General features: G+C 37.7%; 1 pseudogene; it reads left to right on the forward strand.

Moving 5' to 3' along the window:
* The first annotated feature begins 10,974 nt into the window (after positions 1-10,974).
* Positions 10,975-26,227, forward strand: part of LOC110221565 (argininosuccinate synthase pseudogene) — a 72,551-nt pseudogene continuing 57,298 nt past the window's right edge.

The following is a 26,227-nucleotide window of genomic DNA, read 5'->3' on the forward strand; positions in this document are numbered from 1 at the left end:
TAATCCATGATTGTATGCGCAGAAATTAAACTTTTTTTTTTCAATTACACTAAGTCCCATCGCACTCCTGAAATCCATTTCCACGGTATGCAACAAAATAACTGAACAATGTCTATTGGTTTACTTGCTTGGAATACTCAAAACTTGTATAATTTGAAATTTTTAAAGCCCTAACTCCTCTGTTCCTCATAATCTGATGCATGTTTTATGTACATACAAATACACAAATATACATACACAACAGACCTTCCTATGGAGGAATTTTTTTTAATCTTTTAAGAAAGTTGACTTCTTCAGTACCTATAGACATCAGTTTGCCTGAGGAAGATCTGGGAATGGACCAATGGGTTGCAAACTCAATATGAGTCAACAATATGATGTGCTTAGAAAACACACACACACACACACACACACACACACACACACACAAATACCCTAATGTGATCTTAGGCTGCACTGACAGGTATAGTTTTCAAGAATGAGCACATAATTGTCCTTCTGTATTCTGCTTTGGTCAGTCCACAGTTACAGTATGTTGTTCAAATCTAGGTGTCATGGTTTAATAAAGATGGTGAAAAGCTGGAGAGTGTCCAGAAATGGTAACCGTGATGTCAAAGGGTGTTGATTGTCATTAGGATTGGTTGAAGGAACTGAGAATGTTTGGTTTAGAAAAAAAGTAAAGTATTTGGGAGGGACATAATAGCTGTCTTCATATATCTGAAGGGTTGTCAAGTAAAATAATGATTAAACTTCTCTTAGAGAGAAGGACCAGATGCAATGAGAGAAGGTACAAAGGGAAATTAGGTCAGGGGGAAAATCCTATAATGAATTCTACAAAAGTGGGATATATTATTTTGAAAAGTAGTGGACATGTTCAGGAAGAAACTGCTTGACCAGGTAGTGGGTATATTTTAATGGTGATTTCCTTAAGGTATGGGTTATGTCTAGGTGACTGCTGAGATCCCTTCCAACTCCCAAAATATGTGGTTCTATAATTCAGACAATCACTCAGGAAGGACATTATTTTAATCAGAGCCGTGGTAGGCAGTTGCTAATTATAGTTCAAATACATCTGGCTTAGTACCCCACAATGAAAGAAAAGATGAAAAACTTTAAAAAAGGTAGGAAATCCCATTAATAAAAAGCCTCACTTAGGCAATCCTTTAAGACAGAGCTTCCATGGAGGACGAAGACATGCAGTTGGTACTAAGAGTTTTCAATAAGGTAGGGGTAAGGACAACAGTAACAACAATAGCTATCATTTATGTGGCATTTTAAGGCTTACATATTTACATATGCTTGTATATTTTTGTTGCTGTATTTTTTAGCCACCTCACTGCCCTTATCCCTATTGAGGTAGGTGCTATTATTATCATATTGATTTCACAAATAAGGAAACTGAGACTGAGAAAAGGACTGAACCTGTGGTTTATTGGTATTGAGAACTCCTGGATGAAGAAATTCTTTATCAATGTAGGTCGGATTCCCCTCAATAACCTGTAGTCTTAGAGCATTGCTTAAGGCACTGAGCTGTTAAATGATTTAACCAAGGTCACAACTGTTAGTATGTGTTAAAGGCAAGACCTGAACCCAGGTCAGGTCTTCCTGACTCTGAGGCTAGCTCCCTAGCCACTATGCAATCCTTTCTCTCATAGGCTGCTACTCTCTGAGTCACTATTATTTTCTTATAATTTAAATTTATAATTTTTATATTTATATAATATTTTATATTTATATAATATTTTAAATAAGTTTTAGCAAGTATAAAAGGGAAGGATACTATTCCAGGCACCTATAGATATCCCATCTATTCATATCCTCCTTCTGGAACCAAGTAACTATTACATACATTTGAAATGCAAGTTCTTCTGTGATTTCATGTGCAATCATCTTTTTTATATTATGGAAAAGCTTGTTTTATTCCATAAATTAAAAATCAAATAAATAAAAATAACAAAAAAAAATAAAAAAGAAATGCATGTTATTCTTCATTGTAGAGGACAAAAATAAAGGGTCAGAGGAATGCCTCTCCATAATCAGACTTATTAGAGAGTATGAAGAGATCCTTCAAAGAATGGAAGGAGTTAAAAAAAAAAGAAATGGGGCAGCTAGGTGTTGCAGTGGATAGAGCACTGGCTCTGGAGTCAGGAGGACCTGAGTTCAAATTCAGACTCAGGCACATAACACTTTCTATCTGTGTGACCTGGGCAAGTCACTTAAGCCCATTGCCTAGCCAAAAAATTAAATAAATAAAAGAATGGAAGGAGTACTGTAAGAGGAAAACTAAGAAGCAATGAGGAATCCAAACCTTTGTCAAGGAATTGAATATAGTTGTAGAAGAATTAACACAGAGAAGGAAAGAGAGTAGGACACCAAACTATTAGAGTTATAGGTCCAAGGCTCTTTCCATGGAAAGTGGAGCAGCTTCCTTAGCTCAAACAAATGAGATTGAAGATCCACAGATTCTGACAGGAACAAGGACATCTCATCCTATACATTCTAAAAGATAAGCTCTAACTGTCCATGAATTCATACTGAAGGATGATGCTGTATAGCTGTATAGGACATGTATACGTGTGTGTGTGTGTATACATATATATATGTATGTGTATATATATATGTATATATGTATGTATGTATATATATATACAGAGAGAGAGAGAGAGAGAGAGAGAGAGAGAGAGAGAGAGAGAGAGAGAGAGAGAGAGAGAGAGAGAGAGAGAGAGAGAGAGATAACCAGGAGCCTTCTTGGAGCATATAAATGAGATGTGATGGAAAGCCATCCAAAACTTGATCAATCTGACAATTGCTATCCATTCTTTTCTGATGATTCATTTTAGCAAAAATTATTTTGCCAGAGGAACCTAGGAAACTTAGAATTACAGGATTCCCTATCAATCAATCAAGCAATAAACATTTATTAAGCACCTATGATGTTCCAGTTACTTTGATAATCACTGGGGATACAAAGAGAGGCAAAAGACAATACCTGCCCTGAAGAGGCTTACAATCTAATGGCAGCATGCAAAAAATATATACCAAGAATATAAAAAATATATATCCAATATGTATGAGATAAATAGGAAATAATTAACAGAAGAAAGGCACTAAGGAAATATGAAGCTCAGGGCAGGAATCTCAAGACCTTCCGGTCACAGTTGCAGTTTTTCTTAATGCTAATTATCTAAGGTAAGGGTTTCAGAAGAGATTCGATAAGTGAACATACAGTTTAAAAGACTGCATTAAACAATAGGATTTGGATTCCTAGTCTAGGGCCTCAGATACCAAAATGTCAGGCTACTAGCCAGTGGAATATATCTAAAGAGAGCAAGAAATGATATATTTACCTGGGTTTTAATGGAACAATGGAGGATGAGGAGACTATTGAACCTAAAGACTTATAGATAACTCTGAATACAACATGTATTACAGGAAGAATAAAAGTAGTGGGGAAACCCAATAATTCATGGGAGTCAGTATGCAAAAAAAAGGGCAATAGTTCTGCTTTCACAAATTCCTATGTGTCGATGATGAGTAGGTAATAAAGTGAACTAAAGATCTTAACAAAAGTAGGCAAACAATGCCAGTTATCACTGACATATGGTAGGGTGTGATTTTTTTTTTATTAATGGAAGTGTATAATTTACTCAAAATGAACACATTAGATAAGAGCTGCTATGGAATATCACATGTCAAGAAGTACTTTTATAAGAAAATCCATGAATGGGATAGAAAATATATTAACAAAGATCAAAGGTGGGAAACACAGCAACTATAGTGTCATGGAAGAAGACTGTAGATGGCTTGGCCAGAAGTAAGAAATGGAGGGTGAATTTTATAAGCAGATCAGAGACTGACATGGAAGCAACAAATAAGTATCTGGAAATATTTGGAAGCTCTCTCTTTGCTGAAAGCAGAGCAGTTGATACATTCTTGATATACTTTAAGGATAATTTGCTCTTCCTTTAAAAAAATTAATTAATCAGTGAGAGGAATTGCTATTCTTGATGTGTTTCCAACCAAAACAACAAAAAAAAAAGAGGTACTGGCTTCTGAATTAGAAATGACTGTAGCATTGGGAAGAAGTTACTAGCTATCTTAGATTTTGAGGCTCATTAGATAATAAACTCTAAGAATGGAATGAAAAGCGTGATCTGATGCAAACCCTAGAGATTAGGAGAATTAATTTCTAAGATTTAGGAGAAAGGATAAGGCACTCTGAGGGATGAGATACTCTAAAGAGTAAAATTCTAATAAATTATTTTAGTAAGGGCAAAATAAAGGAGAAACTGTCCGAAGAAGTTTTTGTGGCCTCCAATCAATAAGCATTTATTACATGTTTACTAGTGGCAAGCATTGCTAGGTTTTGAAGATACAAAGACAGGCAAAAGCACAGAACAGTCCTCAAGGAGCTTACACTGTAATGGGAGAGAAAATATGCAAACAATGAAGTACTTCAGAGGAAAGATATTCACGGTAAGAAGGAGGAGAGAGAGATAACAAGAAAAGCATCTTGCAAAAGATTTGAGCTGAATCTGGAAGGAAGCCAGGAAAGTCAGGAGGTGGAAGGATGAAGAGCATTCTAGGTATGAGGAATAGCCAGTGAAAAGGCAGACAGAAGGAGTATTGTATGTGAAATACAGCAAGTAGCCCAGTGTTGCCAGATCATAGAATAAATGGCAGGGAATAAAGTGTAAGGAGGCTGGAAAGGTGTCAGGTTTTGAAGGGCTTTAAATCATCAGAGTATCTTGCATTCGATTCTCAAAGTAATAGAAAGTCATTGGAGTTTATTGAGTGAAGTTGTGGGGAAAATGTAGAAGTTAGGCTTCCCACAGCAGAACAAGGGAATTCCAAGATCTTGTGCATAGTCCCTCAACCAATCAGAAAGTGCCCCCAAACATTCTGCAAACAACTGGTTTCTTAAGAAAGAGCCCTGGAGGCTAAACTGGTTGCAAACCTTTGGGGTCAAGAATGGGGCAAAGGCTTTTCTCCCCTGTGCTTGCTTAATAAGATTATTGAATATTAACTGACACATTCCGAGGGCAGAGATAGCCTCCATTTTTGAAGCTGGGACGCATGAACTAGAAGGAATTAATATAACATGGGATGGGTGGTTTAGGAAGAGTATAACTCAGATGAACTGGACCAATCCTAGCTCTGACAGGAGGATCAGGATCATACTAACAGTATAAAAGCTAGCTCTCACTTTTAAACAGTGAGCCTCTCCCACCAGAGGGTGTACCCAATTCTTCCAAGAACCACAATAAATGATTCTTCTTTCACTCCAGACTTAGTTTTGTGATTAAGAGTGAGATTCCACCTGGCATTGCAACTGGGAAAGCAATGGCCTAACTTCCCAACCCTTCTGAGGGGGTTCAAGGGGCTCTATTTCTAACAAAGGGATGGAACACGGTTAGACCTATACTTTAGGAAAATCACTTTGACAGCAGAGTGGAAAATTGATTGAAGTCATGAGAGATGTGAGTTAAGAAGACCAATCATCAGTCTATTACAATAGTCTAGGCCTAAGGTGATGAGAGCCCACACCAGGGTAGTAGCACAGTGTGTAGAGATAAGGGGATATATGCCAGACATATTGTAAAGGCAGAGATCACAAGAGTTGGTAAACCATTGGGTATGTGGAGTGAATGTTCTCATTACTCTCTAGGCTACACATGGACTTCATATGCCATCATGAAGCTTTACCATGCCCCACGTCTTCATGCTGGAACCTCATTCCAGCCCTGTAGCACACATTAAAATATCCTCTACTCCTGTGGCCTCAACCTCTGATTAAGTAGCTCCTCCTAGAACATCCATTTAAGGAGGGCATGCATGTCTTATTCCTCTCCAAAATGCACTTTAAACTTCCTCTTTATTAATGCCCTTGTGCCCTATCCTTTTTAGCTTCCTTTATTGTGTTGTCTTCCCCTTTAGAAAATAAACTTCTTGAGGGCAATGGCTATCTTACTTTTGATTTATATTCGTATATCCCGTGCTTAGCAGGGATTCATTTTCTTTCCTTTCAAAATCACAAACTCTCAGAGTTAGAAGACATCTGAGAGGCCATCCAATCCAACCCAAACCTGACCAAGAATCCCTTCTACAAGACTGTCAACAATAGGCCATAGCCTTTGCAGGTTTTCAATGAGGGGCCCAGCTTTTATATGTAGATTGATCTTCCTATCTTCCTTCTCATTCAAGCATATTGAGGATGTGCAGTCTTCCTTTACTTGGTGTCTACAAGGCCAAAGACCACCCATAGGCTTGGATTCTCCTATGCAGATAGATAAATAGATAAATAAACTATGGCTATTGCCATAAGACATTGAAACTCTTGAATGAAATGTTAATAATCCATTCAATCATCTAGTTGTTTTCTTCTCAGAAAGATTTGCAAGTTAAATTAGGAGACTGTATGCGTGTCTGTCTGTGTGTGTGTGTGTACATAAGTGCTCACACACACACACATGTTGAAACTAGTGAAAGCAAATGCAAGCTGCCCCAGACTCAAAACAACCTTGAGTCATGGAGCTGAAAAATATATTTCAAACCCTAAGAAGGAGGTTTGAGGCTTCATGTAGTAGAGTGACTGCCAACATTATACATTTTTGTGTACAATGAAATTATTATGTATAATTCTGGTCCAATGCATTTAACCATAATTTTGTTTTGCTTATTCACAGGATACTTCATCAATATTCATAATTCATTGAAATTGATGCATAGTGTATATCAAACCTGGAGAATAGGCTTCCTTGAGATATTTCCTGCTACATCTATTTCCACACTATAGTTTCCAAAGTCAGGATTTTACCTACCTTGCTGGAACAGCTGAGAATTTTAAATTGAAACAAGTTTTTAATAAAAATATATCTTTGTTGCTATCTTAAAAAAATTTGCCTTTGTGTCACTCCTTCTCCTCCTCTCTCTCTGATAGTCATCTTTTATAACAAAGAATATTTTAATAGAAAACAAGAAAAAGAGGAAGAAAATAATTAGCAAAACTGATCAATATTGAAAAAAACATCTGAAAATATATGCAACATCCTATACCAGGGGTGAGGAACCTGTGACCTTGAGGACACATGTGGCCTTCTAGGGTACAATCTTTTGACTGAGTCCAAATTTTACAAAACAAATTATTTTATTAAGGGGATTTGTTCTTTGAAGTTGATATTCAGTCAAAGGGCTGCACTTGAGGACCTAGAGGGCCATATGTGGCCTTGAGGCTAAAGGTTCTCTACCCCTGTCCTATACCTAGGGACTTCTCACTTTTGCAAAGAAGTGAGGGAAGTTTTCTGCTCATATTTCTTCTTTTCATGCCATGCTTGTTCTTTGTAATTTTGCTATGTTGGTTTTCAATTTTGGGGAGATAGTTATTCTTTTCATTTGCATTGTTATAGTCATCATGTATATTTTTTCTTGACTTTCCTTACTTCACTTTATATCAGCTCATATAAGTTTTCCCTTGTTTCTCTGTATTCATTGTATTTATTATCCATTATAGCACAATAATATTCTACTACATTAATATACCATAATTTGTCTAGCTGTTCTATAATCAATGAGCATCTATTTTGTTTCTGGTTTTTGTTTGTTTGTTTGTTTTGTTAACACACACACATAGACACTGCTATAAATATTTTGTTGTATATGAGGTGTCAAGTTTTAATAGCAGTACCATAATAACTGAAGCCAGAGTCCTTTAGATATTTTCCAATGAACTTTAATAATACTTTTATTTTCTTTATAAAAAATATTCAACTTCAACTTTTAGTTGAGCCGAATGGGCCACTAGGCAAGTTTGATACATACTCACATGGATTCTTTACCATACTTATGGTGTAAACAAAGTCTGAGATTTGTAACTTTTTAGACATTGTTAGCCTTGACATGGTTTATTCCTTGAATAAAAGTGACCTATATTCTGAAAAAGAAACTTGATCATGCTATATTCATTTTTCAATTAACTTATACATGATAATTCTAGTTTGCTCCTGTGGTAGTTGAAGATACTTGTGAAAATCATGAAGCCGAAGTTGAAACAGAGAGAGAGAGAGAGAGAGAGAGAGAGAGAGAGAGAGAGAGAGAGAGAGAGAGAGAGAGAGAGAGCTTAGTAGTACTACACAGTAAAAGGTACCCAAATCTGAATACCATCCTTTATCCAAGGCTGTTGTGAAAATTAAATGAGATAATATTTGGAAAATGCTTAGCTGAGTGCCCAGTACATAGTAGGTGCTTAATAAATACTTATTCCTTTCCTGTATTTTCATTTCTTGTTGAGAATATACTCCCAAAGTGATGTATTGCAATTTCTTTTTAAAAATAAATTTTAATTTAAATTTACAGAACAAAACCATTTCCATAACACAGTACAATAAAAAGATCGTATATTACTATTTATCTGTATCTCTACATCTCTACCCCAACCCTTATCTCTCTAATCTATCTTTATCTTTATCTATCTAGATATTAAGATAAAGACCTATAGACAGAGATATATGCATACACATATATTTGTATGTATGCCTGTATATGTCTATAGAGTTCTCTATATAGATCTGTATCTCTGAACAAAGATTTTCATAGTAACAGCGTATGCAATTTCAAAAAAATAAAAACAAAAGCAAAAAAATGGAAACAGCTTAAGTGGAATGGCTAACAAAATGTTGGTACATTAATGAAATGAAATAGTATAACCTAATTAACAGCAACAGGTATGAAGTATACAAGGAAACTTAGGAAGATCTACAGGAGGTCCTCATTAAATGAGGATAATCGGTACTAGGGAAAGGCCATTTAAAGTGAATCTACTAAAAAATTTGACCAACATTTCATAATAAATAGTGGAAAAGGGGAGGAAGGTGGTTGTGATATTAGCTTGAAAAATTAAAATGAAAATTATGACAATAACTAATTTTAAACAAAATTTAAGTTCTAATAGCCACTATGCATTTTTTTTTAGAATGGATCAATTGTGCATTTTTGTTTAGTTTTTCTAGCAAAATTATATGATAGCAGAATGAGACATTCCACATTTCACCTTTGACTTTTGTAACAGATCATAGAGAAGGTCATTAGTGCAATAATATTCAATGTCTTCACCAGTTTTCTCAAGGGCCTCTTTTAATCCTTTGATATTAAACCATTCTCAGGTGAAGGACCTATAATCAACCAGAGATTAACAGTCAGAGACTTTGATGGATTGGTGGGAATAGATACTTGTGTTAAGTGGGTAGGGATATTTGAGTAGAGACTAATTTTGTAAGTGATCAGTTCATTCTTGAATATTTTCATGTTATAATTCCTTTTGCTTCTGTATCGAAAAGGGAATCAACTTGGCATTAGTAGATAGATACCTGACCTCATAATTATGAAAACCTAGGTTAAAATCCTTCCTCCTCCAGCACAGAATAGCATACTTCTTAATTGTTTAGTTCCCCACACAACTCTTATACACTGAATAATTCACTGTTGTACACTGATGGAGGGTGTCACCATACAGGCATTTTTCAATACCAATGAAATCTTTGATTATGGCTAAAGCATAATGAAATTTTGAAGATGTGAGGAAGGGGTAGGACTCAGAAAATGCATTCTTGGATAATGAGGATGCACTGTATATGGAATATTATGAAAGGAAAGAAAAGGCAAGGCAAGGCAAGGGAGGAAAGGAAAGGAAAGGAAAGGAAAGGAAAGGAAAGGAAAGGAAAGGAAAGGAAAGGAAAGGAAAGGAAAGGAAAGGAAAGGAAAGGAAAGGAAAGGAAAGGAAAGGAAAGGAAAGGAAAGGAAAGGAAAGGAAAGGAAAGGAAAGGAAAGGAAAGGAAAGGAAAGGAAAGGAAAGGAAAAAAGAAAGAAAGCAAACCAGAAAAATAGAGAAGACACTAAAAACATGTAGAAACAAAAATAAGTCAGAATGAATGGACAAAAAGTACTGAAGAGGACCCTCCTTCTCTTGATTATATCAGATTTATCTTACATTTAATTTGATGGTGCATAGATGCTTCCATGTTGTCATTCCCAATAAATTGTGAGCTCCTTCAAAGCAAGGGATTGTGCTTTACTTTCCTTTGTTTCTTTAGTGCTGGGCACATTATACACACTTAGTGGATAGAGCCCAGGAAATGAAATCAATATCTGAGTTCAGTTCCAATTTTAGACACTCTCTAGCTGGGTGACCCTAGGCAAGTCTTTTAACCCTTCTCAGCCTCAATTTCATCATCTGTAAAATGGGGATAATAATAGCACCTACCTCCAAGGGTTATTGTGAGAATCAAAAAAGGTATCTGTAAAACCCTAACCACAGTGTCTGGCACATAGTAAGCATAAAAAAGATTCTAGCTGCTGCTACTGCTGCTGCTACTACTACTACTATGACTACTACTACTACCACTATGATAACTATCACTACTCTTATTATTACTACTTTTGAGCACCTATTTCCACATTCTTTATTCATGTACAGTATAAAATTTGTCACACTTAAATGCTCCTAGAAATTACCTTGGACCAAATGTATTTAGCTAAGAGAGTTTTTTTTTTTAACTTTCTTTGTGTCTTGGAACCCTTCCTTTCTTAGAATAAAGTTTTAAAATACATGTTTAAATACATAAAATAAAATATTTAGAATTACAAAAGGAAACCAATTATATTGAAACACAATTATCAAAATATTAAAAAAAACCCAAAAGTACAAAATAAATTCACAGACCTCGGGTTAAGAATTCCTGATTAATAGCTATGTGGATTGAATATTCCAAATATTCATCTATTTGACAGGAAGCAGGTGATAGTTTACCAGAATTCAGTACTTGGAATCATGGAGACCCGGGTTTTGGTCCCACTTATGAATCTTATTAACTGTATCACTATACTACTATGACTGCTGCAGCTGCTACTGTTGCTACTACTACTACTACTACTACTACTACTACTACTACTACTACTACTACCACGACGACGACTATGACGATGACGACGACGACGACGACGACGACGTGTATGTTGGCTGCCTGAACTCCTTCCCACTTGTTCCTCAGCTAGCCTGAGCCTTTCCCTCTTGAGTTCACTTAATCTTAGACCAAATAGATTGTCAAGAGATTTGTTCCCCTGCAATTCTTAGAATCCCCCACAGCTCACAGCAAGCCAGGAGAAGCAGGTATTTGGTAAGATGGGGGTGAGCCAACTGACTGAAACTTATGCTATAGGAATGCCCATATACCATAGACCTCCTAAAAATAGGCCTAGAACTAGCTCTGTGTGACATGTAGAAGATTTTCATGAAGTATAAGTGGCAGTCTACCTATAGGATCTTCAACATCAGAAGCATTTTCTCATGCTTCTAAATTCGAGGATCCATGCCTACTGCACCCACTTAGATTAGGTGGTCTTCAGCAGTTTCTGATGCTGAATGAATTCATCACCTAGTGGCCAAGTTCCTAAGTTAAGTCTCCAAACTTCACTAGGCTGCTCTTTATATGAGGAATATATTTAGTTTAAAGAGGCCACGATCTCCCACTGCATCCTGGGCCATTGCCAGTCATCCTGACCTATTTCTTGCCATTGGACACTGATGACTCTGGAGGAGAGAGTGAGGCTGATGAGTTTGCACAGCTTTGCCTCACTTGCAAGTCAAGACATCACCCTCCTATTGTCATTAGTCCTCGAGAATGAAGGACGAACATTAACAAACAACAACCTCTCATGACAGATAAAAAGTCCATTGCCGGCATGTATTATTTAGTGAGTCCAAGGAAGCTGCTAGATACCTTTATCTAGAGACAGCTCAGCTAAAACATTTCAAATAGGGAGTACAGAATGGGATCTGCAATTATCAATTGCTCCCCATATTCACTCCAGTGTTTGATATCCAACAAAGGACACCAATACCTGTGAATATCTCACCCTAGGACAATGTAAGGGACGATATCTAAGACTAGTGCTGTCCTCTACTACATTCACTTTTCCCATCTGACTCTGCCCACACACTCTTGCCTTGGCATCTAACACCACTCATTGATTGTCATTGTTCCTACTTTCTGGCACCCCTCAACATCCCTGTGCAAGTGCTGATGTCATCAGTTTCTGCCCTTGCCAGCTGCTTCTCAGTGGTAGGAGTTTTAGAAGGAACTTTTCAGCCACATTGAATTTGGTAGCATGAGCCCCACCACATCCCAATGTCTTAAATCACATTCATGGTCTTGCCAGCTTGGGTAAAGCTGGTGTTCCTCATTTATAGTCTTCAGACCTTTGAATAATTCTAGTAGAATTTTGGTGCAAAGCAATTTCCCTCCTAACCATCACTCTAGGGATAGATGGTCCTTCCACTCTAGGGATGGGAATCCCCTTCACTGGACAAGTCCTAGGAAGCTGCCTGAGGCATATAGAGGTTAAATGACTTGCTCAGGATCACAAATTTAGAGCTGGGAGAGACCTGGGCCTTACAGGACATTGAGTCTAACCCCTTCATGTTACAGATGAAGAAAATGAGGCACAGAAAGACTTTCTTGCCCAAGGGTCACGCATCTAATAAGTTTCTGGGGAAGGATTTGAAACAAATTCTCACAGGCGCCATTTTCACTGATATATCTCTATTATGACACTGTCTTTTTGGTTCCTTTTATATTTTGCAATCCAGGTGGCATGTAGTATTCAGTTTGCCCTTTAACGATGTCTTTGGTCAAACGTACTCAAAATTGTTTTTTAAATCCTCCATTCTCAAGGCTAAAAAGCATATATTTGGCAGTATTACAAAGATAAAAGATAAACCATATTTAGTCTGAAGGTTTTGAAAAGACATATGATTTTTAGATTTCATGGATTAAAAGTAGTAGAATTGTTGCTTTTGCAGTTTTCAATTTACTGTAGCATATTTCTAGTACAAAGTTAATTCTCCAAAAATGAAGATGGTATTAAAGCTACGTCACTCCATACATACCTTAACATTCGATTTCATCTTGTGGGATGATATGTGAAAAAACAAAGGAAAACTAAAAATTGAAGGATGGAAATTGGCAGAAGGTGAAAGCCATGCAGCTTAATCACTTAATGTGGGAAATGAAATATCTATTTCTTGTAGACAGATGGCATTACATGCTAGCTAGAAAAACAATGGGAGAAATCAGGACTATTTACTTACTCTACAAATTACAGAAAAATTGGATGAACTTTAATGAATTTTACCATTCACCATGGAAAAGTATTATTGTAGCCTGGACTCTTCTAGTGATATGCAATTTCATATGAGCATAATCTATAACTGGGAATTAGTTAAACAATTACCGTGACTGATTCTTGCTGATTCTTGCTGAAAGTTCTTATGTTGTGTTAATTTAGAACTAAAGAAATCAAGACTTCATTTTTGCTTCAATTAATGTTTATTGGCTTTGAAGGCACAACATAGAACATACCAAAGACACAAAGATAACAATGGACCAGAAGTTTAGAGAATCGGGTTTTAGTCTCATCTCTGCATCTGTGGGAACTTGGACATATCCCGTAATCCTCTAGTTATTGATGATTAAGTGATCTTAAAGATCCCTTCTAGCCTTTAGTTTATAAGATTTAGCATTGGAAGGACTTCATGGATCACTGACTCCATTTTCTTCAATGAATAGAGTAAACTGAAGCCTAGAAAGGTTAAATGATTGCTCCAAGATGTGCAAATAACAGAACCAATATTGTAAACCAAGTTTTCTGATTCAATATCTGATATTCCTTCAGTCAAATGGTATCCTCTAGACATTTCAAAATTGTATACAGTCCTTGCAACACATCTGTATCTGCACATTGAATGACACATCTCCATACCTAGCTAAGGCTTTCCCTAAGTAAGATAATGAAAGAGGCAAAAACACAGCATTCATATCCAGCCTCTATTTTTCAAGCTGCCTTCTCATCCTGATGGGGCTACCCATCTTACAATGTCCCTTGATCTCTGGTTTCCTTCTTAGTACAGTTCTCTGTCCTATAAAGTTCTATGTCCTACAAAGGCTCACCCTTTCCTATAGCAAGAGCATCTGGGGGAACTTTCTTAATTTTCCCCCTTCCCTTGATGAAGGAGGTGGGACGTTCAGGAAGTACGTGCAGGGTATTTTGGAGCAGACATAGCAGTGGTAGAAACTCATTTTCCCAGAATGCTATGGATTAAAGGTATATGAAAAAAGTGCCAAACAGTGGCTGCAGAGGGATGAGTAGGTGGGGAGGAAGGAAGTAGAAAGGATACAATAAGAGTAGCCACATTGTATCATTGGCTTGGTGGGCCATAAGGAAGAGCTGCCGAGTTAGAACATTCCAGGCAGTGGCAGCCATTGAATGGCATCTGTGAAGGCTGAGCCAACAGACTGCATTACCAGGAGATGAGATGGGACCCTTATACCTGCCATGCATGGGACCAGCAATGACAGTACACCAGTATGCCCAAATTGTAGGGACTTCACCTTCTCCTGTGGGTGGCATAAGCTTTCAGGGGCTAAGAATATTCTACCATTGCTATGTCTGCTCCAAAATACCCTGCATGTACCTCCTGAATGCCCCACCTACCTCATCAAGGGAAGGAAATGTAAGAAAGTTCTCTGGAGGCTCTCTGCTATGTTACTTAAATATCCATTTCTTTTATGATTGCTTTATTATGGAATAGTTGACTGTGGCAATGGACTTGAGGGATATAGGAAGGATAAATAGTTGGGAGCTGATGGTTAGGGCTGGGAATTCAGAATATGAGGTTCTGCTGGAAAGGGTGAGCCTTTGTAGGACATAGAACTTTGTAGGACAGAGAACTGTACAAAGAAGGAAACCAGTATTAAGGGACACTTTAAGATGGGCAGCCCCATCCGGATGAACATTCTAGGAGTAAGAGAAGAAAGAGAGGAAGCTGGGTATCCTGGTTAAGATGATATCAATCTGAGGTAGTGCTAATGAGATGAAAAAATGTCAGCTATGTGAGAAGTGTCACCTCTGGGACTGAAGAATAGCACCAGTTTGTCTCAGCAGTTCTTCAGGGGAGATGGTATAAAGAAACACAAAGAATTAAGATTTTCATTTCCACCAAATAGGGAGAAGAGAAAAAAATTTGCATTGAGGTCCATAGAATGTATAGTCTATGTTATAGCCATGGCCTAGTGAGTCTACTCAAACATGATGTGGTAGGTGGGTGGTGTAATGGATAGAGCACCAGCCCTGGAGTCAGGAAGATCTGAGTTCAAATCTGGCCTCAGGCATCTACTAGCTGTGTGACCCTAGGCAAGTCATTTAACCTCTATTTGCCTCAGTTTCCTTGTCTGTAAAATGAAGGTAATAATAGCACCTACCTTCCAGAGTTGTTATGAGGATCAAATAAAATAATTGTAAAGCACTTAGCACCTTGCCTGGCACAGAGTAAGTGGTATAAAGGCATACCTCAGAGATATCTCAAGTTCAGTGCTAGACTCCTACAATAAAGCAAATCTCACAATAAAGTGAGTCACATGACTTTTTTTTTTTTTGGTTTCCCAGTACATATAAAAGTTGTGTTTATTCTATACTGTAGCCCATTAAAGGTGCAATAGTATCATATCTAAAAAAAGGTACAAGTCTTAAATAAAAATGTTTTATTGATAAAAAATGCTAATCATCATCTGTGCCTTGAGCTAGATGCAATCTTTTTGTGTGTAGAGGGTATTGCCTCAGTGTTGTTGGCTGCTGACTGATCAGTGTGGTGGTTGCTGAAGATTGGGGTTCTGTGGCAATTTCTTAAAATAACAATGAAATTTGCAAATTGGTTGACTCTTCCTCTCACTTGAACACATTGAAGCCATTGTAGGGTTATTAACTGGCCGAATTTCAATAGTGTTGTGTCTCAGGAAATTAGGGAGGCCAGAAAAGAGGGAGATACAGGATGAATGGCTGGTAGGTGGAGCAGACAGGAAACACACAGCATTTGTCAATTAAATTCACCATCTTATATGGGCACATTTGTGGAGCCCAAAACAATTACAATAGTAACCCAAAGGTCATCGATCACAGATCACCATATACTAATAATAAAAAGTTCGAAATATTGCAAGAATTACCAAAATGTGACACAGAGGCACAATGTGAGCATGCACTGTTGGGAAAAAAAATGGTGCTGGTAGACTTGCTTCATGCAGGGTTGCCATAAACCTTCAATTCATAAAAAAACACAACATCTGTAAAGCACAATAAAACAAGTTATGCCTGTATATATGTTAGCTATAATGATAATGTAAAAGGACATGAGGAATGCTTTTCCACTCTCAAGGTCATCTTGAAGAACGATGTTTTCCTTTTGAACTAAAAGAAAAACAAAACACAAGACTGGCTTTAATGGGAAAACAATGAAGAAAAATAACACAGTGGCAAAGGAGAATCTTGATCTGTGACAGGGAACTGGAGAGTTGAAGAATTTGGCACAGAGGAAAAATTGAGGAAGGACCACTGAAAACTTAGAGCTAAGTTACAGAAATGAGATTGTTTTTTAAACTCTTTATAGTACAGGGTAGTCCAGATGAAAAGTGAGATCCCACACAGAGATAGCTTCAACAAACTTGATTACTACTCACAAGGGAAGCGGGGAAAATAGCTGCTGGCAGGGAAAGTCTCAGTGTGAGGCCTCTATGCTGTAAGTGGGCAGCACACCTGGAGGGGGGAGGGTGGTGAGAGGATATCCACTATCCAGTCAAAGGCCCAGAGAACCTCAGGGCTCAAACTTAAGTATTATTTGACATAACTGAGCCATTATGATACCTGTGAGAGGCTCTTCAGTTATCTATGGAACCAGTAGAATAAAGATTATTTTCTAAATTACCTAATAAGGAGGAAGGAATGTGGAACAGAGAAGTAGAAACATATGCAAGGGAGTAAGAGACTTAACCTTAGCAGTACCATTCTAGCAAAAGGCTGAAATGGGGTGGGGGAGGGGGAAGTGGGTCCATCCTCATCAAACTGGTTTTCACTGGCTCACAATTCTATTAGAGAAAATCAGACAAGGGGGAAATGATGACTGATCTGAGAAGGCAGATATGCTCATCTCTTATTTTGCTTTTGTTTTCTCTGCCAAGGAGAATATCTTCACACTCAAATGGATGGAAAAAAAAATAGTTAATAGGCTCTTGTTACCTGAGATGAGTTGTCATTCAGTCATGTCTAATTCCTTGTGATCCACATTCTTGGCAAGGATACTGGAGTGGTTTGCCATTTCCTTCTCCAGCTTATTTTACAGATGGGGAAATTGAGGCAAACAGGGCTAAGTGACTGGGCTAATAAGTGTCTGTGGCCAGATTTGAACTCAAGAAGACGAATTTTCCTGACTCCAGCTCTGTCACTCTATCCACTGCACCACCTAGCTGCCCGTACCTGAGATGAGTTAGTAAGAGAAGCTAGCTGTCCTTGATGATGAGGGAAGGCCACATGATCTGATGAAGAATGTCCTCCTGTAAGGGAAGAAGCATTGAATATGATTGCTGAGTGACTATCAGTGATTTTTGAAAGATCATGAAGAACAGAAGAGACCTGGAGGATAAATTTCTTATTTTCAAAAGAAAAGGAGAAAAAGAAAGAATGGAGCTTGGATACTATAGGCTTGACTTCAACTCCTCATAAAATTTTAGATTATACTGAGAGTATCAGGAAACATCCAGGAATAGAAATGATCACAAAGTTTTGCTTTTCCTCAAGAGTAAGTCATGCTTATTTCCTTTTCATCAGTCAGTTGTGTGGTTGTGGTTTGTCCGTCTTTCTCTAAGAGGACCATGACATCAGGGAGATGATAGCATGGGTTGCAGTTGACTTTGATTTGAGTGAGGGAGGGCTGTGCAAGGTTCTCCTCTATAGCCATATGGGTCCAGTGGTTGGATATAGATCAGGACAACCAGAGATGGCCTAGGATGCAGTGGGAGACCTTGGCCCTTTTAAGCTAAGGTCTTTTCACATTCTCACTTTGAGTGAGGCAATGCCCCTCAGTGAAAACGCCTCTTTAAGAAGTGAGTTAAGGGATGGCCGCTTGTGAGAGTCAGGTAAAGTTTGAATTTCCACAGGCAAAGAGAATAATGCAGAGATTTAAAGAACAACAGCTCCAGGAAGTAGTACACTGTAGGTGGCCTTGGGTTTAGCCAATAATAAGTAAGTCGATGGTTCCAAAAAGACCCCAAAATCAAGATAAGGGTCGAGCCAGCTCAGACCAGTTAGGGTCAACCTGAGGACACCTGAAAAATGTTAGTGCACCTGCTTAATGAACTTCATTACTATTATCTGACATACCCTGCATAAAATTAATAGGTCATTGGACATATGACCAAGGAAGGGGGAACATACTTGAGCATATCAAGGGGAAACATGTAAGGAAAGGTGTAACCTGGGATGGACCAATCCAGGCCTGGGAGGTTTCTCATCGAATTTAACTGTATAAAAGTATTTGAACCTTAACACTCAGGGCCCACCCCTCCTGAAGAGGGATAGAGCCCGCTTCTGGTCAGAAACATCTAAATCCTCTGGACTTTCTCTGTAATAAACCTCCTTGATATTAAAGCATATTTCTAACACCCCTTTAATAAAAAAAAAAGATTTAAACTGGAAGGGGAAGACCCTCAGGGTGGCTCACCCAAAAAGAAACAGTTACTATTTACATTTACTCTGAGACTGAAGGGCTCAAAAAATAACTATTAAGTGGTGCTTGGGCAGGGACCTTTTGTTGTCCCAACCAGAAGCTCAAGAGTGAATTGGATTTAAGGCTTGGTCTTTGAGAAAGAAATCTAGCCAGTATACCCCAAATTAACTAGGTAGCTTTCCCCCACCTACCAGTCAGTCAGTCAATAAGTCAATCAATAAACATTTATTAATGTTGTATCGAGAAATCAGCAAGCGAGACCCAGATGTAATTTAAAATGTGGATTTATTAGCCTGTGGCTGCAACGGGTACGCACACCAAATCAAACAGCCCCGATCAGGGGTGGAGCTAGGGTTTATACGGAAAAGAGCATGGGAAAGAAATGCCAGGAACACTGATGGGGTAATCCAAAGGTGCTGGTGTCTTTGGGGACTATGGATGGGAGAGTACAGGGAGTATACCGGACAGGGAGGGGGATGGATCTTTGGAGTCTGGCAGGAGGAAGAGTCCTTGGGCTGGCCAAGGACACCCTCTCCCTCTGTCTTGATGAGAGAATGCTCTGCAACAAGGGAAAGCTTTCTCACAACACAGGAACTTACTAAGGAATTGGGAGGCTTCCAGAGACATGATGTGAGGGCTGGGGCCTGAGCAGCCCAGCTCTGTGTAGCTGTACCAGGGAGAGAGATAAGGGTCATGCTGAGGCCCATGTCCTTGGGCTGGGGAGTGGTTGTCAGAGACAGTGTTTCTGAGACTAGGGAGAAATTGGGGCACAAATACAAGCACAAGCACCCGAGCACCCCCAGGTCAGAGATCACACAAACCAGACCAGGCATCCTGGTCTCTGGTATAAACACAATTATCTAAAGCAATTGTTTGGCAAGCTTTCTTATTCATTTGCATTGGAGGTATGGGCTATGCTGAGCTATGCAAGAGTACATTTCACTACTGTTTAGATTTAGGAGAAAAGAGGTCTGGGGCAAGATTAAGCAGTAATTTCTGCTTTCCATGGCTTAAAGGGCCCTACTACCTAAATGATAAAATAATGCTCTGCATTACATTAAGTAACTACTATGTGTCAGGCAATGTGTTGGTAATCCCTCCTCTATATGAAACCTTTTCAGATCACTTGATTGCTACTGCCCTTCCCCTAAAATGATCTGTATGTTTTCTTTTTATTTGCACGTATAAATGTGAGTTGTAGTAGAATATAAGCTCTTTGACATCTGTGACTATTGATTTTTATCTTTGCATCCTCAAGCAGCTCCATGGAACAATGAGTGCATCAAACACTAGACCTGGAGTCTCAAAGACCTGAGTTCAAATCCAACTTGAGACACTTATTAGGTGTGTGACCCTGGGCAAGTCACTTAACCTCTGACTGCCCTAGTTTCCTCATCTGTAAAAGGGGGATAATAATAACACCTATTCTTCAGTGGTGTTCTGAAAATCAAATGAGGTAATACTTATCAAGTCTTTTGCTAGCTATTATTATCCTTAGGGCCTGACACACAGCAGACAATAAATGCTTATCAATTTATTAGAAGAATGTTGTGGACACACATACACACACACACACACACACAATTTACCTAGAGTTTTAACAAAACTTTTGACAAAATCCCCTGTGTTATTTTGCCACTTGTCTATCCCACATTGCACTGGCTCCTTAGGTTATTCAAGTAGAGAAAACTATTTCTTCCCTCAGGGCTCTCGGGGTAATCCTAAGGTGGTGCTGGCTGTTGTTCAGTCATGTCCAGCTCTCCATGACCCTGTGGACCACAGTATGTTGCTCCTGTCCATGGGGTTTTCTTAGCAAGGATACTGGAGGGTTTATCATTTCCTTCTCCAGTGGATCAAGGCCAACAGAAGTTAAGTGACTTGCCCAGGGTCACACAGCTAGTAAGTGTCTGAGGCTGGAATTTGAACTCAGGTCTTCCTGACTCCAAACCCAGCACTCTATCCACCGAGCCACCTAGCTGCCTCCAATCCTGAGGGGTTGCAACTTAGAGGCAGAAGTCCTGGTTGGATTCCCAATTGTGCTCATGACACCCTGTGGAATCTTAATAGAAAAAACACTTAAGCACTCTGAGTAATAATTTCCTCATAGGAAAAACTCAGATAGCTAGATTTGTATTACATACTTCCGCAATTCATAGACTCTTAATGAGGGTCAAATGAGTTAACAAACATAAGGCATTTTCAAGTGTAAAGCATTATTTACATTTGATCTATTAATATTAGGGTGTCCCCAGGCTGCTCCCACCCACATGCCACACATGGGCCTGCCTGTCTTTCACATTCCTCTGGCTCTGTATCACTCTTTCCATCCTCCCACTTGTCAACATTTGTCTGTTGTGTATCTCACTCTGCAGGGGCTTGTTCTTAGCTCCCTCTTATCTGGAAAAGAACTCAATAAATTTCTGCTTTGATATGTACATTAAATAAAAGTGTTGTCACATTTCTGAATGTTTGAATTTCACAGCTTTTGCATTTCACAGCATGAAGCCAGTTTTAGCTAACATTTTCCTAAGTTCACACTTCTTTCCATTCAATGGGGTACAGTGGTAAGAGCCATGGATCTGAAATCAGGAGCCCTGAGTTGGAATATAAGCTCACTGATTCAATAGCGTGATCATCTGTGACCATGGACAATTCATTTCAGGTTCTTGAGTCTTCATTTCTTCATTTGTATAGGCTATTTTAAGTAAAACACATTGTGAGTTAAACGTGTGTGTGTGTGTGTGTGTCTGTGTGTGTATGAGACAGAAACCTTTTCAGATTATATATACATACACACACATACATACATACACATATACACATACATGTATATTGTATATACACATACATAAACATATGTGTGTATACACACACAGATACAGCTGATACTTCATGGATAACTAATTGCTATATGCCCAGATGGTTCTATGGTACATAAAACTTATGCAAGTCTTTCTCTTCTTGGGTTCCACTTTTCTTTTCTTTTCTTTTCTTTTTTTGCACTAGGTATATAGTAATAACTGGCAACTTGTTTTTAACTGTATTATATTTATTTGGTGGCCTGATGCTCCAGAATCCAGGCTTACATAGACCAGTTTCAACATTGGACAACCCCCTCTTTGTCTCATTTTGCCCCAAACTAGAATTTCTCTGGGAAATATCAGCATATTGTTTTAATCTAGTTCATGTCTACATGTCCAAAGATTTTGGTAAATGATCCTGAGTTCTCATATAAGCCTTTAAGGCAATAGTATTAATAATATTAATAATGATAATAATAATAGCCAACATTCATACAGAGTCTAATATGTGTCAGACACTGTGTTAAGTGTGTTATAATCATTATTATCTCATTTGATCCTCCCAACAGCCTTGGGAGAAAGGTGCTATTGCTATCCCCCAGCATTCTATCCACTGCTCCATTGGTGTCATAAAAGATTGTCTTCATTTCATAACAAAGAAAATAAAGAAAACTGATAAAGAACTCACAGTAACCCCAAAATAGTTCTCTTCACTTTTTGGTGAGTTCCATCCTCCCCCAGGGTCCTAACAGGTTCCCTAGAATTATAACACCACTCCATGGTTTAGTTTACCTATGGAATGGGAATAAATTTGACATTACTGGAGAGGAAACCCTTCTCAACATTCTGCTGAGGCTTAGATTGCTTCCAGAAGGAAAAGAACTTTAGGGTTGCAATCAATTACAAGTCAGCATTTATTAAGCATCTACTATATTTCAATGACTGTATTAGGCTTTGAACACACAAAAGTGAGACTATCCTTGCCTTTGAGTAGATTATATTCCTGTACTTACTAGATGAGAAATTGCCCTTTCAACTGACCTTAACTGTCTGAGTAAATCACGGTTTGGTGTAGTCCCTTGCAGCCATTCCGGCTTTAGGGACCATGTGAACTATCATTCTCTTACCAAGACATTGATCCTGAACCCCTCTTTCTCCCTCCAGAAAAGTCTGGGCAGCAGAAGTCTCAAACGTGCCACTTGATCATGAGACAAACCCTAAAAGTTCTGCATAAATATACCCAATTCCTACTATCTCCAAGAAACTAGATTTTTCAGAAACTTCCAATGCTGCTTCTCCATAATTCAGGCCCAGAAACACTCCTCCTTGATTACTTGGGACAAGGTAGTTGTTCACCCATAAGAAGGAGACTACCACTCATGCACTACCCTTGACCTGGTCTAATCTTGGTTTTGCTATTCGTTCAGGTTCTATCAGGAAAAGGAAGAAAGGGTAAAAAAAAAAGGCTGTGACTCAGCGATCGACACCTTTTTGGGGGGCCAGCAGGAATGGGTAGCTCTTCTCTAATCACTGAGATCCATCCTCAATAAAATACAAAGGAGAATGTACCATTCAGAGTTCCCCAATCTGCTTACCAAGGGTGTTAATCCAGTGGACATTCCCACTACTTCTAGATGGAGATTAAAAAAAATAAAAAGGCCAAAAAGCTCACCACCCTGTAAATTTACTAAGTGCGTAAGAGAATTGTACTGATTAATTCTTTCTTCTATCTAATCTATTTGTTTCACATCTGTGTATCTATCAATGTCTACATCCAAATAACACATATGGCAGTGTATATGGTGGCTATAGTAAAAGATACTTAGGCAAACAGATCCATATGTGTTGATGAACATTTAAAAGTTTCATTGTGTCCTCAGGGTCTAAAGGAAATTAGATTAGGACAAATAAGTATTAGGAATAGGATTTAATGAATACTTTAATTTATCTTACTCCTTTGCAATTTCTTTTTTGTTGCCTTTTGATGGAAATCTGCCTGGGAGGAGAAAGGAGCAGGCAGAGGGTAAGTGAGAATGTGAGCTGTGTAAGTAGTTTCTTTTATTTTCTTAGCCTTCTGAGGCTTAATGGATAAAGACAAGAAAAATGGCAAGAGTGGGAAGACAAATTTTCTGGACCTATTCATGTTTGGAATATAATGTATTTGCAAATCTGATATGTGATATTCTCTTTTGATAGTTTTTCATTTTTAATTATATTTTTAAGCATTATTGAGAGGTTAAAAAGAAAAGCCAAGAGTATGGTGGTTGATTCTTTGATAGTCACATTTGATATAACATGGGAAAGAGAGACTTCATCTAGGAAGTAGGGGCATTGTGCCTACCACATGGGACAATGAGAAAGACTTGATATTTATTAGTAATATGTGGCATCTTAGAACAATAAGAGCTGATAGTAGGAGGATGACAAAAGAGCTATAGACTGGATTCAAATGGTGGCAGATATTTCAATAAGATTTGAATAATTTCAATCATATTTGGAGGACAGTAATGGGTTTTTCGGGAGGAAAATCATGAGATTAAATCAGAAAGAATAGAGAGATTTTTACATCTATGAAGTTCTTTTAAGAATTCTCCACTGGGGAAAATATGTATTATAACATATATCTGACAAAATATGCATGAATTTTAAATGTTACTCTTTATCTTATCCTAATAACAACGTTGTACCCTAGACATAGCAATTGCTTAACAAATGTTGAGTGAATAAATGGCAGAGTTTTTATGTCAGACATTTTCTAGCTCATTTCTCTAATTAAAAAAAAATTCAATGAACTTTTGTTCAAATGATCAAATGATCAACAAAAATTAACATTTCCACAGGCAAAGAATGCCAGGAAAACTGGTTATATGAAACCCTGAATCTATTACACCACACATGTACACATACACATACACACACACACACACACTCATACATTAAATAGATCATTACCCAGCTTATTCCTACTTCTTTTGAAGAATGGATATTCCCCCATCAAAATGCAAATGTCATAATTCTTTTTTTTTTTGTGAGGCAATTGGGGTTAAGTGACTTGCCCAGGGTCACCCAGATAGTAAGTGTTAAGTGTCTGAGTCCAGATTTGAACTCAGGTCCTCCTGACTCTAGGGCTGCTGCTCTATCCACTGCACAACCTAGATGCCCCTCAAATGTCATAATTCTTTTTTTTGATTAATTAATTCATTTTTAGTTTTCAACATTCATTTCCATAAGCTTTTGAATTTTAAATTTTCTTCCTCTCCCTCCACTCCCCCTTCCCCAAGATGGCACGCAATCTGATACAGGCTCTATAAATGTCATAATTCTTTTTTTGGGGGGTGGGGCTAGGCAATGGGGTTAAGTGAATTACCCAGGGTCACACAGCTAGTAAGTCTTATGTGTCTGAGGTCAGATTTGAACTCAGGTCCTCCTGAATCCATGGCTGGTGCTCTATCCATTGTACCACCTACCTACCCCTAAATGTCATAATTCTTAAAGAGAATACTTCCATGACTATATTGCAATAGGTAAATCAAACTTTCAAGAATCATTCAAGTCTGTGATAAATCAGCATCAGTCATAGTCTTAAATATAAAGGACAACACAGTCAAAAATTATTCTAAATTATGGCATAATCTTCTTAAAGTAATGAGAACCATAAGAAGAGCATTAAAAAAAACAATCTATTAACCATGAAGAAGAAAAATACGCACTTGTAAGGACAAAACAATTCCAAAAAGTGGAATTTTTAGTGATGTAACTTTTTTTTGCATTTGAAACTATGCAAAAACCATTTTTGGAAAAAAATAATGCTTCTAAACCTGTAAAATCAGAGCATCTCCAACAGATGGCAAAGATGTTTACTGAATATATTTGGAGATTTTTTTTTTATTTCAAATGGATGTGAAAACTTTGCACCCATTGAAGAAAATTTGAAGTCTGATAAATTTATTGATATGCTGAGAAGCTGAATTACTTAAAATTTATAGAATTTTTCATATAGCGATTGAATAAATGTGATATGACCTTGCATCAATCCATATGTCACAATGTCACATGTCAAAAAAAGCAAAGAAATTTATCGTATAAATAGAGATAAATGTTTTAATGTGTTTTAGAAATTCTACTAATTTAAAAATCTTTTGGAAACCTTAAGCTATAGTCAAATCTAAACTTTGAAAAAGGGACTGTTTGTCAAAGTGTGCCTAATATTCAATGTGATAAAAATATAGTTTCATGATAAAATATTAAAGAATATTGTCAAAATCTTATGAATTCAATGCCAAATCACATAAAGGAAATGATTGAAGCAAAAGAAAGGTATTGCATGTTAGAAGTTTTTTAAAGCTATAAAACATTCTGATGTCTATCGTATGTAAATGGATTTACTTATTTTACTTTGTTAATAATAAAGCGAATATTTAAATTTGCAGACCTCTTTACAAATACCTTATTTTATCCTAGCGACAACCCTGGAAAGTAGGTTCTAGTCTTAACTTTTAATTTACAGATGAAGAAACTAAGATAGAAAGAGATTAAGTGACTTGCCCCGTGTTACACAGCTAGTAATTGTCTCAGGTTGGTTTTGAACTTTGACTTTCCTAAATCCAGGTCTAATTTTCTAGCCACTGCACCACCTAAATGCTTTTGTTTCAGTTCATTTGTACACTGATGTATGTGCCAGGGACTTTATTAAATGCTAGGAATACAAAGAAAAAAAATGGGCTTGGTGTGGGGGGGACTGGTCCTTGCCATCAAGGAGATTATATTCTAATGAAGGAAATAATAAGTAAATATTTAGAAACATACAATATGGATATTATAC

The sequence above is a fragment of the Phascolarctos cinereus genome, unplaced genomic scaffold (assembly GCF_003287225.1).
Source record: "Phascolarctos cinereus isolate Bilbo 61053 unplaced genomic scaffold, phaCin_HiC Scaffold_726;HRSCAF=1367, whole genome shotgun sequence".
Lineage (NCBI taxonomy): Eukaryota > Metazoa > Chordata > Mammalia > Diprotodontia > Phascolarctidae > Phascolarctos > Phascolarctos cinereus.